We start from the raw sequence: 14,524 nt of genomic DNA, 5'->3' as shown, positions 1-14,524 counted from the left end.
TTTTAACCTAAATCAGTTTCCCAGCCTTGTTCATCACTGCCAATCAAATGCTCATGCCAACTGGAGCAATAGAGGCTGATTTTAGCTGGCATGGCTTCTACCATTCTCAGAACTATGATCTGAAGATGAAAAACTATTTCACAGGATGCTAATGCTTGCCTTCTTCCCTGCTGTTCTTCCCCAGAGGAAAAGAAATATTATTTAGTGCCAAAGAAATAAGCTTTTGGAATGTTTTTTAAAAGTATGTCTAGCAAGACAGGTACTTTATTCTCATTTACAATCCAAATGGAAGGAACACAAATTTAACACTTAAAGAGCTTTCAGCTAGTGTTTTCAACCTTACCCGCAGTATAAATTATGTGTGGAAGACTAGCTAATTGTTTTTAAAATACACCATTGACAGAGAAACTGGAAGTAGCTTTGGACTGTTAAAGAAAGCATCAAACAACAGAACACAAGTAGTTCTATTTCATATATACCAGCCTTGAGAAAGTATTCAAACAGTTGCTAAGCAGCAGCAGGCTATGGGCATCACATCAGATTTTAGTGTTTCTCTAACCTATGATCAGTGAAAGTTTTGCAAAATCATTTATCAAAATATTTTCTCAAAGTAATTATTTAGCCAGACTTCAACAAAAGTATAGTTTGAAAACTTATTGACCAAACACTACAACAACTGAAGCAAATACAGATGCTGTTAGTGTCACAAGTAACACGTATCTATATTTCAGTAGTCTAGAGCAAAAGAATAGAGAACCAAATAAAAGAGAAAGCTTTTAGATTTTGGCAGCGAGCTTTTGCCCTGTGGACAGAACAGGCTGTCCCCACAAAACTAGGATTTACCAAACGTGGCTCAATGATCAAATTACACTTTCTCTGGCATTCACCAAGTAGTGAATGCATGTGTCACAAAAAGCCACAAGGAATCCAAAAAGTTTAAGAGTAACTCCAAGTATTCTCTTTACTTTCCACATACTCCTTTCAGAAAGTGCTTTCAGTTCCCTGCTCTGTACGCAAAAAGTGATTTATTTTATGTATTCATATCTCAAGAACAAATAATTTCCATCAGATCAATTAAAATAATCTAAAAATAATGAAGTAACTTATACCATCAGTCCAGGACGGTAAAGATCATAACATGTCAAAAGCAAGACTTTTCTTACAATTCAGACTGCCAAACTAGGAGAATGATTAATGGCAAAAAGAAAAAAAGAAAAAAAAAAAGAAAAAATTCATTGCTAAAAAATAGAATTGTGCTCATTCAGATTAAGGACTCCACAGGTAACATTCATCACACTCTTCCTGAAGATTCTTAACTTTTCTGTTCTTTGTTAATTAAATAACAAAGTTTATTTGAACGTAATAATGCAAAATAGTCACCTCAAGTTTTACCAAAACAAACTATTTAAGGCCTTTCATTAATTCCACCCCCCCCCCCCCCCCCCCCCCCCGAAAACACTACTTCAAAATATTTTACCTAAAATCTACTGGCTTCAATACAAATGAAAGCTGACTAGTCAGCCACCTAAGAGTTTTCTGATTTTCAGCTCTTCAAAGTAATTCCAGAATTAACAATCTAGCCTACTTTGCTTTTGGAGAAGGAGTAGAAAAAAAATCATCTGAATATATATGCCCAAAATCTCTATGAACCTTTTCAAACCAAGTACAAAGGCCACTCATTGTTGCAGATGCAAAGAATGAAGCTCCAGCATTAACGTTATTAGATCTGTCAGCTGCCTCCTGTAGCACAAGTCCAGAGCACAAGCTACCTTAGCCAGGAAAGGACAGAACCACCTTGAGTTGATTTCAGTTTTTCTAGCTTCAATTTCCAGACTGCTTATGAGGCATGCTCAACAAGTCCACTATCACCATTCTTGCTCACTATGAGGATAAGATTGTTAAGTGACTCTTCCCCTACGAAAAGACTCGAGATCCCCTACGAAAAGACTCGAGATCCCCTACGAAAAGACTCGAGATCCCCTACGAAAAGACTCGAGATCTGCACTGCAAGTTAATTGTCTAGCAGTAACAGTCAACCTCCTTTACTAATGAAGTGCTTAGAGATTTAGGGTGAAACTACGTGAGAAAGCTGAGCAGACTGAAAGCTTTGGTGAGAGAACATATCCTTCCTTCTCCCTCCACTCTGTTTCCAGACATTGCAGTTCTGCCGTCTTTCTTGCTCTGGCCACGATATTTGTTGACCTCTTCTCCAGGTCAAATTCAAGAGATTAACCTATTAGAAGACAATACCTTTCTTTTTGTTGGATTATTCTTTATGCTTCAGCTGCAATGAGCTGCTGCATAATCTCAAACTGTCTTGGGTACGTTCACCCGTATCACATCCAGCAGATACTAGGGCACACTGGAAGACCCTACCGTGCAAAAAGTCTGGAATTACATTATTCTGAAATCTAAGATTTCACTGCTAAACTGAGAGGAACAATGAAAGAGGCTGACATAAATTATACCCACTTTCCAAGAACTGTAATTAAGAATTTGAATTACAGACCCTGTAAGTGTGGCTACACCAAAAGTAGATTTGGGTAGTGAGTTATGAGCCATGTATTATATTATTTTAGCAGCCAGCATTGGATCAGTGGTATGACTGCACTATTTGTATATTCCACTCTTATTACTTCCCTGTGGGATTGCACATCAAACCAATTCTACAACTAGAATAGGTGCATAAGAGCAGTGACTGCCTAAAAAGAAACGAAACCAAAACCATTTCTAAGAAAGATGTAAAAACATATTCTAGGAAGCACCAGTCTGGATTTATGCAGCCTCAAACAGACTGGAATTACACAATCTAAGACTGCTCTGTCTCAAACCACCTCCAACAGCATCCCTGATAAAGCAGTATTGATCTGGAATGCTTTCTAAACTTGGACCCACAACTCTGGAATACTCTGCAATAAAAAACAGCTCTATTTTCATAGAATCACTGAAAAAATCTAGGTTGGAAGGGACTTCTGGAGGTCAACAGCTCCAAACATCTATTCAAAGCAGGAGTAACTTCAGGTTTAAACCAGGTGCACAAGGCCTTGGCCAGTCAAATTCTGAAAATCCCCAAGGATGGAGATTCCACTAGGCTTCTGGAAAACCTTCCTCAGTGTTTAATCACCCCCACAAAGAACAACTTTTTCCTTATGTCTAATTGAGATTTCCCTTGTTGCAACCTGTGACTTAACTCTTGTCATTTTGCTCACAACCTGAAAAGACTATGCTTCCCCCATCTTGCCTGTAATTCCCATTAAAACAACTTAAGACTATACATAAGTCCACCTTTAGCCCTCTCTTCCCCACATGAAAGATGCCAAGTTTCCTTAGCCTCTCCACATGTATCGCTAACCATCTTAGCTGCCCTCAGCTGAACTTGCTCTGGTTTGTCAGCATTTCTTGCAATGGCAGGCTCAAGACAGTCTGTCAGATGCATCCTCACAAGCACTGAATAGAAGGAATAATCACATCCTACAACATGCTGGCTATGCTCTTTCTTATGTTCAGTCTGAAAAGCCCTTTTGCCTATGCTTTGAGAAGACTGACACATTGGGAAGTACTTTGAAGCCCATGTAGATTCACAGCTGCTGTTTGAAATATGTTTTTTTTTTAAGCAAGGTGAATTCACTTGAAGCTTTTACAGTGCTTTTGCATCACCAATTGTATTCTAAATGAAGTAAAAATAAGTATCTAAAGAAATATAATAATTAGTATAGAAATACTTTTTCTCTACTTTAACACGTGTAATACTTTCAACATTTGAATGTACTTCTGATTATTTTGTGAACACACACACGCAACCTGCGGAACCTAGAGAAAAGCATTCAGTTTGACAGCTGCCTACTGAAGAAACTGAAGTGTGTAAAAACACCCAGAGAAAAATGAAAGTTATGGGGCTGAATATGCTATGAGGAAGGGCTATAGGAAAAATTATAAGCCTCAATGCATTTTGTGACGCTGAGCCCAAATTAAATTCAAACCTCTGTGCCAAGTATTTATCTGCTACCATCGGGATCTATGCAGATCCTTAATGTGAGCCCCAACTCTTTTTTCCAGAGATCTGGAGATCCCTCACCACTAACTAGATGTTTACATGTTTCAGTGGAATTTACTTCCATTTGAGTAAGACTCATTTCTTTCTAGCCCAGACAAATGTCCTCTTTAGACATCACAGAGAACCCATTTAAATATTTGAAATTCAAATTTTAAAATGCCGAACTTCTTAATGCCAAAAATCAAAGCCACTGCTAACAATATTTTCACAGTAGGAAAGTTTTAGATGCCAGTATAGACAGTGGAAAACCTTTTTCAATATCATATACTGAAGTTCAGAAAAAATTGTCAAGCCCCACATCTTCCCACGTCGTAGCAGCCAGCAGACCTTGCTCTGCCTTTGTAGATAAATGCAGGATGGCCATCTATTGACTAAGAGAACAGTAAACCTCGTAAGTGGAAGAGCATATAGATATCAAAAAGGGCTACTCTGCGTTATGGGCATCAGTCATTATGCAACCAAGAAAAAACAAAAAACCCAGACCCAAACCAGAAGAGTTTCAGATGGACTTTTAAATTTCATTTCTCTTCCACTGCCCTGAAAAGCAGCTTCTTGCCAATAAAGAATGGAAACTGCTACACTTTCCATGAAATAGAAGTTACCACCATGTTGCAAATGAATGGTTAGTTATTTTAAATGAGGTAGTATAGTTAATTCCTTACGCGGAAAAAAATTGATTAAAAATATTTTGAAATGCTGTGGCTTCCTCTTACCCTACAGATCTTCCAGAAAGCCTACTGATTAGTCTTGAGACAGACAGACATGTAATCACTTTCGGTCATTACATGAGAAGTCCTCAGAACAAAAGCAAAGACAACAGCCTATGAAATAACATTGAAAGACTACACCTCCTTTCAGCTTAATGTCTTTCTGCCTTACCCTTAAAGCTATGTTCAAGCCGTAAAGAAGTCTGTAATCTGCCACTGGAAACGCCACATCGTCATTCTGACACTGTCAGGGTACCCTTATACGCATCTTAAAAAAGAAGCGGTTCTAGTGATTGGGCCACCAAGAGAATCAAACAGCATAAAATTCCAGGCATCCCTGGAACCTGGCCCAGTCTGCAGATGAGGCCTCTCACCCGCTATTACTATGTAATAGTATTAGTGACACTGACCAAGACATCTTAACCATTTCATTGGGAGCCACAGGGGATAGATACAACAGCTTGGTTGATTGGTGTGTAACAATAACTAACTAAATCACATCCAGACAAATTTTCAAGACATTGCAGCATGAATCTTGACCATACTGTGCCCTTTTATGTCAGTGACAGCTATATAGGTTTAAAATACATGACTAATTTTAATCCCTATAAGAGAGGCTTAGTGACACTGGCCACAGATGGCATCCAAGGAAGCAAGTAAAAGACAAAGCAAGTCTTCCACAGAATCCACTGAATTTGTCATAATGCAACACAGGTTATCATAAATAATTTAAAACTAATAAACCTACAGCCATTCCATTTCACAATGTTAAAACATATTCTGAAATATTCACACTTGTTTCATTGTTTCAGCTGCAGTGAACTCAATCCCTTTTCACCATCAGTCAGTCCTAACAGGATTGGTTGCTCCAGCCAAATCGAAACTAAATGCCAATACCAATACCACCAACCTGAGAGGCAAGCTACAGGCCCGTAACTTTCAGGAACAAAACAAACCAACATACTCTCAACAACAATAAAATCTACCATGAACATTGCCATTTCAGTTATATGAATTTAGAATGAAGAATTATGGAATGCTCCTAGGCCTGGGTTAGTAGTAAAATTAGTATGTGTAAGAGTGGATTAAAATATATTCTATCCACTACGTTTCATAGTAAAAACTAATCTAACAATAAATTACTTGAACTCTACAACAATAAATGTAACTTGCCTTTTTTAGAAAGTATTCCTTGTATCTCAATTTATATCATAAAAGAGACAAAAAAAACGTTCTTCTCATAACTTAAAAACTCCCTGACAAACAACACTGGCAGTTCAAAATATATTTCTTCTAGATTCAAGAGCAAGGGAAACTAGTATTACAGTGAAATGAGTTGCCCATGTGCCTTTTTTCCAACTTTAGAAGAAATTCTGCATGACTTTTCTTTATAGCTTCTGAACTATTGCATAATTTTCTCAAATATCAGTGATTTTAGCAATTTCACTCTTGCGCAGATCAGTAAGTTTACCCACATGTTAAAATTTCTCTTCAGTGCTTAGGAAAGCTACAAAGAGTCAGCAAAAACTGTCTACAAAGAACAGATTTGTGTTTCCTTTCCAAGCCACAAAATGTAGAAGTTTAGGAGCTGCTTTTTCCCCCCTCCATTTTAATGAAACCTTAAACTTTGCATAATTAGAAAAAGCTCTTTCCAGTTGTTGCCATAGGGACAGTGAACTCTTAAAGGAATATGCAAAGCACAAATTTCTACTGTAACACTACGTTATATTTTGCAATCAATTTGTAATTGTTTGGCATTAACATTACACGATAAGTCGCATTTAATAAAAGCATTTAGAATACTAGTTTGTTTCAAAACCTAACATTTCTCCTTGCCTCTGTGTTACAACATCCACTCCAGACTGATATTTGGAAGTTGAATTGGGCTGAAGGCATTCCAAACACTAATTACCAAATGAAATCAATGAAACTGTTTTATAGCCACATGTGAGCTTAGATATTTATCAACTTAAAGAGAGTAAAAATATGAAATAGTGTAGCATTTTTTAAAAAATCCTGTAAATACACTATTAGTCAAATATGATTGAAGGAAGTCCACCATAGCTGAATAGCACCTGAATACAAAGAAATGTAGCAACAGTATTAAGTTATTCTTCAGTGTATATCATGTGTAGCAATATGCAGAATTTCAAATTTAAAAAGCAAAGTATAAAAAAATTCAAATTCTTTAACTATTCCAAGTAAGGGAGAACACTTGCCCCCCCCCCCCCCCCCCGACCGCCCCCCATGTATAGCATGAACTGAGAACTGAAGTAAACCGACCCCTAAAACGACAGAAGAACCAGATCAGAAAAGAAATTAAAGAATCTAATTGCCTGGGTGCAGGAAATTTGACAAGTAATAGGAGAGCCCCAGTTCCTGGACAAAGAATCAAAACATTTTGATGCTTTCTTTCCCAAGTGGACCCATAGCTACATAATCATCTTTCTAAGTGTGTAGTGACAAAAAAACAGAATTCCTAAGAAATCCCGTATTATCTCCTGAAATCTTAAGCTTCTTCTTCAGAGTTTCTAGCTTCTTATTGTATCTACTCAAGAATTGTGAATTTAATTTCTTGTAAGACTTCCTGTTGCCCTCATCTTCAAAAATAAAGATCACTATTAATCTTTCATCATCTGCAGGAATACCGATGTGGTTAAAGATGGAAGCATTACCAATAGCAATATCTCAATATCAATTATATTGCAATATACAATATTACAATACAATATATACAGCAATATCTCAATAGCAATTATTAATATCAATTAGCTATATCTCAACATTACACGTATTCCAAGTAGAGAGCACAAAACCAGACAATGCCTTGATTTTATAGTTCTTCCATTTTCTAATTTTCTATAGTAGTTCAAATCAGTTTTTTACATAAAGAATAATAATTTTTATACAGAATTGACAGACATATGCTGTATTATTATGTATTTTGACAACATAGAAGTATCAAAGCAAAACCCACAATCATCCTTTTCTCCATTCCACAATCAAAATAAACTATACTGATGAAAGCTGCATCTGTATGAGAAATATTTTGCCAGTATAGTATAACTGTACCAGCTAAACACCTAGAATACACAGATTAAGCCATAGGCTATAGTTTCACAACACTTTTTCCACTGCAGTACCAGCTTAAGCAGTCCTCATCCCTCAGCTGTGCTGGCACAACTGTTTGTGCAGCTGAGCAGTGAGGCCAGTCGGGGAATCGATCCAGGTTAAAAATAATATTTTTCTGATGGTAAATTCCGCAATCTGCTTTGCTGCATAGCCACCTGGAACATTAACTAGTTATACTAGTGCAACTGAGGGGCAAGGCAGGAATAAGCAGCTAAGGTCAGAGCAGCTCATGCCAGTGCTGACATGGAAAGAAATGCTCATGAAACTACGCTCTTGGTCTTTAAATGTTTTGGCATTCCCTGATTAAGTGCATTATCCAAACAGCACAGCATAAAAGAGAAGAATGCTACCTCACAAATGTGTAAAATAAAAAAAGTGCAGGAGGCTCCCACTCACTTTTCAGTAAATACTATGCAAGGGGTGTAAGAAATTCTCTTAGAAACTATTTTTTTTTTTTTAAATAGAAGTTGCAAACTGCTCCACTTCCCCTTCCCCCTCCCCCCCCATCATCATTCCGTTTGTATGGAACAAGTGTATTTTTATCATTTACTATTTCTTGCGCTAGTTCACACATAAAACCTGGTATTGTATCTCTGCCCTTCAGGCAAATGGGCAAGATGCTCCTGCATTTGTTCTCTTAACAAATCCTGGGCAATAGAAAAGGAGGGGAAAATAAACTGTAAGCTAAGACAGTAATATCTGTTTACAGCACCTTTATATATAAGCACATTTTCTGTGCCATGATAAAGTAACAACAATACTAAAAAAAAATACAACTCATCTCACAATACTAGCTACCCTGTTTGTGTAAGGGCTACGCCCTACTTCCTTGATAAGATTTTAACCTTCAGCAGCAATAGGACAAGCTTTTCTGTTAGTGATCTGCTTACTCCTCAAGTTTTTCAGTCCAAAGGAACTACTGGATAAACACGTCTACAAGGCCACAAAAAGGTATCAACCCTTGCTGGTTGTGCTCTATGGATATAAATGCCTTCTACTCTTGGAGACGAGCTATTAGCATACAAACTGCTCAAGTTTCTCACTACGTAAATAAGGCTTCCAAACAGAAGCTGGTTTACATCATATCATGGTATGCAAGATACAGGGAGCACACACCTGTGTCTCAACCATGTTCAAAAGCAGCATCCCTGGCATATAATCCTCCTTGTTACAGCACAGTTTTTGAAAGGATTGCAGTTAATACCCGAAAGCAAGTATATGCTTTCATTTAAAAGAAAAAAAAACTAATTTGGGGAACAGTCTATTATTTAAGTTCATATTTTATTCACACATATGTGCTTCACACTTAGGCAAGTTTCTGTACACATCTCAGAAAAGTTAATAAATCAAATACATCTTTTCAAATGTTTAAATTGAAAATATATCAAACAGCCAAGTCCAACTTTTGTAGCTTCTTTCTATGAATTTGCTTCAAAGCATTCATGAGACATTTTAATGCTATCAACTTAGAGAATAAGGGAATAAATGCATTTTTTTCACCTGTTAACTTCAATGTTTATCAGATTTAATTCAAAGTACAGTTTAGAATTTCAAGAGAGAAACACTGTAATTAAAAAATGAGTCTTATAAAAATTATTCTGAATCAATATTAATGCCAAGAATACGCTGTACTCTTTCCAGCCATCACTGGGCAGAGGGCACTTCTCAGAGATGGATCATGAGCAATAGGTCGTGTTTAGTATTTTGATCTTTTATTAAACTTCCAAGAGATATTACAATATAACAAACCAGTAACAATAATACATGAAAATCTGTTGACTCAGGACTTTTTTTTTTTTAAACCTCAAGCAGGGGTAAATTTAGTGTCAAATGCTTACACAGGTTTAATTTAGGTTACGACAGAGTTACGCTCTATCTTGAATACAACTTATCCCACCATAGATGCTTATCCTCCCAGGATTTAAGGTTGTGCAATTCCAAATCCATTTGGATAAAAATACTAACCAGAAGTGTGCACTTTTTCAGCAATTAAGAGGCACAAAATAATGATAAGCAGTGTATTTGTCAGACCTAGACCAAATGATCTCAAACTACCAATGGTCCTATAGTGTAACTCTGCAGTAGTCCGTATCGTAAAGGAAGGAAACACCAGACTGAAGTCCTGAGACAGTAGGCTGGTTTCCCGTCTGGTCTGAACACATCTCTTCAGGGGTCCGGTTTCACTGCACTGCTCTGTTACAGTGTGAATTCTGATAAACTCACAGTTAAACTAAACTGTAGTCTGTGGGAGCCTGCGAACATACAACTTGATTTAAGTACTTGTTCTAGCATCTTATCATGGTTGTATAAGACCAGGTAAGAGTCATGAATTTTGATGTGCCCAAATACATCACCCACCACAAGTATTACCTGTTTATGCACAAAAAGGAAAATGCATTACGTCAAAATGTATGTTTCCCCTTACATAAGTCTTACCATATCATGATGGTAACATAGATGCACCTAAATTAATCTACCTTCTCAGAATATCCTGCGACAGGTAGTTGAGCAAACAAAAACAGCTTGCTGTCACTCGGAGGGGTTCCTTTCTAAATACTACTGCAGTGTTCTTTTGGTAAGTGTCCTCAAGTGCAGTGTTCTGCATCACAAAAACTTTCACAGAGTTCTGAGAGAAATCCTTTAACAGGACATTGTTTATTAAAAGCTAGCAAGTTAGCTTAAGTGAACTTTCTTCACCCGTTTATCATATACCTGTCCTTATTTTTCTGTCCCCTCGCACCTCCAGCTGAGCCCAGTTCAACAGGTTGCTGCTGCCACCTACCGGAGGAGGTCTGACTCGCCTTTCTCCTCCATGGTAACTTTGCTCTGGCTCTTCTGCTCAGTGGACACTTCCAAGAGGCAATTCCATCTGTTCCTACAGCAGAAAGTTATTTTTCAGTGGGTACGGGGGAGCCTGAATTAGCCTCTCGCAAATGGAGCTGGCTGGAAGAGGGACCTAAGAAGTGCCAATACAAGCCCACACGTAGGGAAGAATACAGACTGGGGATATATTTCCCTAGTTAACAGGAGGGGACTGTTAGATTGGCACTCCATTCTTTCCAATTACATGAACAAGCAGAACAACTGCTGAACTCTGGAGTTAACAACCAAATAGCATGCTGCTAGTTATAAATAAAGTGACCGCTGCTACTGCTATCATCAACAAATATCTAACCATACCAATATTGCTTACAGAAACCATAAAAAGTCAGTTTCTCAAGCCTACCACTTTCATATACACATTTAATGACACTTGAGCCTTTAAAAATAAACACTTAGCTGACTTTAGGTACCTTCTATAATTCTTGGTCTTGTATCTTTGTTAGCAATTGGGCTAGTACCCATCAGTCCAGCAAGAGAACAGAAAGTAATCTCCAAACACCAATTCATCTTTCCACTAATCTCCTTAAAATTTGAATTAAGTTCCCTGAAGTTGCAAGTGAACTAAGGCAAAGAGACTAAAATCAAGTCAGCCTAAGTGCTAGATATTCCACGAACACATCCACAGAGCAGTTCTATCCCAATATGGGGGGAAAAAAAAAAAAAACAAAAAACAAAAAACAAAAACCAACCTGTTGTCCACATCATGAAGCAAGAACAAAGCATATCAAGTAATTGAGCTGTACAGGTATCTGGTAATTCACAAAAATAACAGTTTCAAGCTTGGCACCAGACGTGCAATGGTGACAATTTTGCTCAGATCTGTACTTTACCACTCAGTTGTGAAAACCCTTCAGAATACCAAATTTTCAATGGGATAATTTCACAATTGTAGCTTTACAACAACTGTAATTTTACATCAATTATAGTCATCATCAGCATGAAGCTGACTAGAAGTGTTTGCAATTCCAGTTTTAAAAGTAAGGAACAGTCATCAAAAAGATTGCCACTACCACATAAAAATGAGCTTTGTTTTTCTGAAAGGCTTCAGACAAGAAAGAAAGAAGAAAGGAATTCTTATCAGTATAATTTCTTTTTCTCTCTTTCACTTTGTTTCATTCAAAACAAGCAGCAGTTATACCCTTTAATGGAGCAGATTAAGCATTAGAGGCTAAGTTTTGGAAAATTCTAGGTATATGGGAAGACACTAGGCTCCACACAGTCTCTGCCTGACAGCATGGAAGGCAAAAGAGTAAAACCAGTCTAGAAGGTTAGAACTCTCTGAGCAGTTGTAAACTCAGCACAGACTTTCAGTTTCACATTCGGTGGTAATGCTTTTCTACACATTCTGACAATTTTATTTGACTGAAAGACTTGGAAGGGAAGGAATTGTCTTACTTTTGCAGCCCTGTCCTCATTTCTCTCCTGTTTTTCCCCTTTCGTTTCCACATCACCCAGAGCCCATCTACTCCAAAGATTAAATAAAAGAAAAAATAGAAGCATTGAAAATCTTTTGGTTCTCAAAAAAGATTAATCAAGAAAACACTGGGTTCTTGTGGATTTTTTTTGTTTGTTTTTTAAAAGAGATTCTCCCCCAAAATTTTTAACCTTGAATTTTTATACGTGCAGGCTATGTTCTGCAGCCTTGAAGGACAGAGGCTTGTGTTTTAAGAACATTCAAGTTCTGACTTCAGGAGCTGGAGATCGAAGAATACTAAGTATCATGCAGCTCATTGAAACACCACTAGAGTTGGCATAGTGTTTCTTTTGCTACTTGTTCCTATCATTTCTTCATGCATGTCCCACCAGTAAACAAAAAATATATTCAGAAATCACAGAACAAATATATTTGGAAACCAACACTTCAATTACTCTACATCCCTTTTTCTCCACTCTCTCATCTGTTAAAGAACAACCACAACAACAAGAAATTTCACTTTCCAATCATAATAGAAATCCTACTTGCTACAATCAGCAAGACAAAACCAGGTACAGATGTAGTTTGAAACAGATCTGTCACTATAGGCTGGAGGAAAACGTTAAAAACAGGAAAGGAGCACAGTATAGATTCCCTTGTAGGACACTCAGGAAAATGAAGACCAGAGGAGAAAGGTCCTGAGAAATGATGACCAATGAAAGTGATGTAATCTGAAGCTTTTCATAGTGTCTAAAGGCTATTATTGTTGGCCTGGGAAGGGTGAGAATCAGCAGCAGACTGGCCTCCAAATCAATGGGGCCCATAACTCCTAGTCATAAAAGCATTCTCTCTGCTAGGGAGAAGGTTAGCTACAAAAGGCACAGGAATACAAATAAAGAAATTGCTGTATGATTCCTACTTTGTTCAGAATAAAAGATGCTTATATACATGCCATGTGAGTGAAAAAAAAGAAACTGTCGATAAAGCCTACTCATCATTTCTTCTATTGAACAGAAACAAGCTGTAAGATACCTGGCATCACCAAACTTCAGCCTAAAAAAAAAAAAAAAAGGCAGATGACCACTGGGGACCTTTCAGCTTTGGTGTAGAACAAGGGAAGGGAAAAAACCTCACATAGCAGTTTAAACTGCAGACTTTTGGAGGGGGACAGGTGAGTTAATAACACCTACCAGCAACAGTCTTTGACCACCCTCTGCAGTATTCCTCTAACTTGCGTGTTATTGATATAAATCCTACCAAGTACTGTTTATAACTACAAGGTCCCCCATACAGAAGTCCATGTGTCTACAATGACTTGCTGATCCAGTTCTTGGAAACTGCAACTGCTCTTGAAAGATAATTTTACTGGCCCCTCTGCTAAAACTCTTATCTACTTCAGAACATAAGACACCAGCACGATTTAAAGACTCAAAGTTCAGTCTCTCCTCCTCTAATTCCAGCAGTCTTCAACATTTTAAATTTCTTTCTCTCAGTCCAAGAGAGAGGTGACTGAGCTGCAAAAAGAAAACTGCCTCAGCAGCTACCTACACAAGTTTGGATGATGGATTAAACATGTAGGGACAATAACAACAAAAAGTCCCATTTTTTATTAAGGCAAGAAAAAAAAAGTGTAAACAACATGATCATAACTGAGAAAAGAGAAGTAAAAGTCTCAGAACAGACTAGCAGAGAAGACCTCGCTCCACATACACAGTTGTACAGTCTGATGCCCCTGACTCACTATTTGCTCAAATACTGATAAAAGCAAATGTCTGTTCTCCACAGATAACGTTAAAGGTAAAAATAAACAACACATGGAATAATCAAATAATTTAATTATGTTGCCAAGTCATTTAAGTAATTCTATTGCAAATACCTAAAAACTACAATAACGGTCCCTTTGAACAGAGCAAAGATACTTAGAATATCACTATCCCTGACTGCTGAAGAAAGAAATTTAACAAACGTCTCCCTTATGAACATCTGTAATCACCAGGCATCTTGAAAAAAATAAAAATACTGGTGATGAACACTCCCAATTCCTCTCCCTCATTTAAAAAGTGAAGAAAGAACCTTGAATCAGAATTGTCACGGAATCGGAATCTAAGCATAAAAGAGATTAAATGCATCATTCAAGCCTAATCGAAAACTAGTTTGTTCAGAATATCCAGGCTGAAAATTAGGTTCTCCAGCTTTTCAAAGAATGCAGTCTGTCTTCCTCTTTACACCTTTCACACATAGCATATTTCTTTCTGCTCAAGAGCAGCTTCAATTAAAATGTTTCATTACAGACAATACCACTTTGAAACACTCATACTACTTCAATCCAGAAAA

At 37.3% G+C, this 14,524-nt stretch overlaps 1 protein-coding gene across 2 annotated transcripts in view; it reads right to left on the bottom strand.

Annotated features, from left to right (window-relative positions):
* TAB2 (TGF-beta activated kinase 1 (MAP3K7) binding protein 2) overlaps nt 1-14,524 on the bottom strand; it is a 68,939-nt gene that overhangs the window by 38,766 nt on the left and 15,649 nt on the right. The window contains exon 1 of one of the 2 annotated variants that reach the window (XM_082307426.1): nt 13,223-13,242. The exons of the other annotated variant lie outside the window; for it this stretch is intronic. The gene's annotated coding sequence lies outside the window, so the exon portion shown is untranslated. Of the gene's footprint in view, nt 1-13,222; nt 13,243-14,524 lie in introns of those variants that run through there. 2 annotated transcript variants of the gene reach the window in all.

The sequence above is a fragment of the Platalea leucorodia genome, assembly GCF_965183815.1.
Source record: "Platalea leucorodia genome assembly, chromosome: 3".
In the NCBI taxonomy this organism is placed as follows: Eukaryota; Metazoa; Chordata; class Aves; order Pelecaniformes; family Threskiornithidae; genus Platalea; species Platalea leucorodia.
The sequence above is the reverse complement of the archived record's forward strand: the minus strand, read 5'-3'. Positions and strand labels throughout refer to the sequence as shown.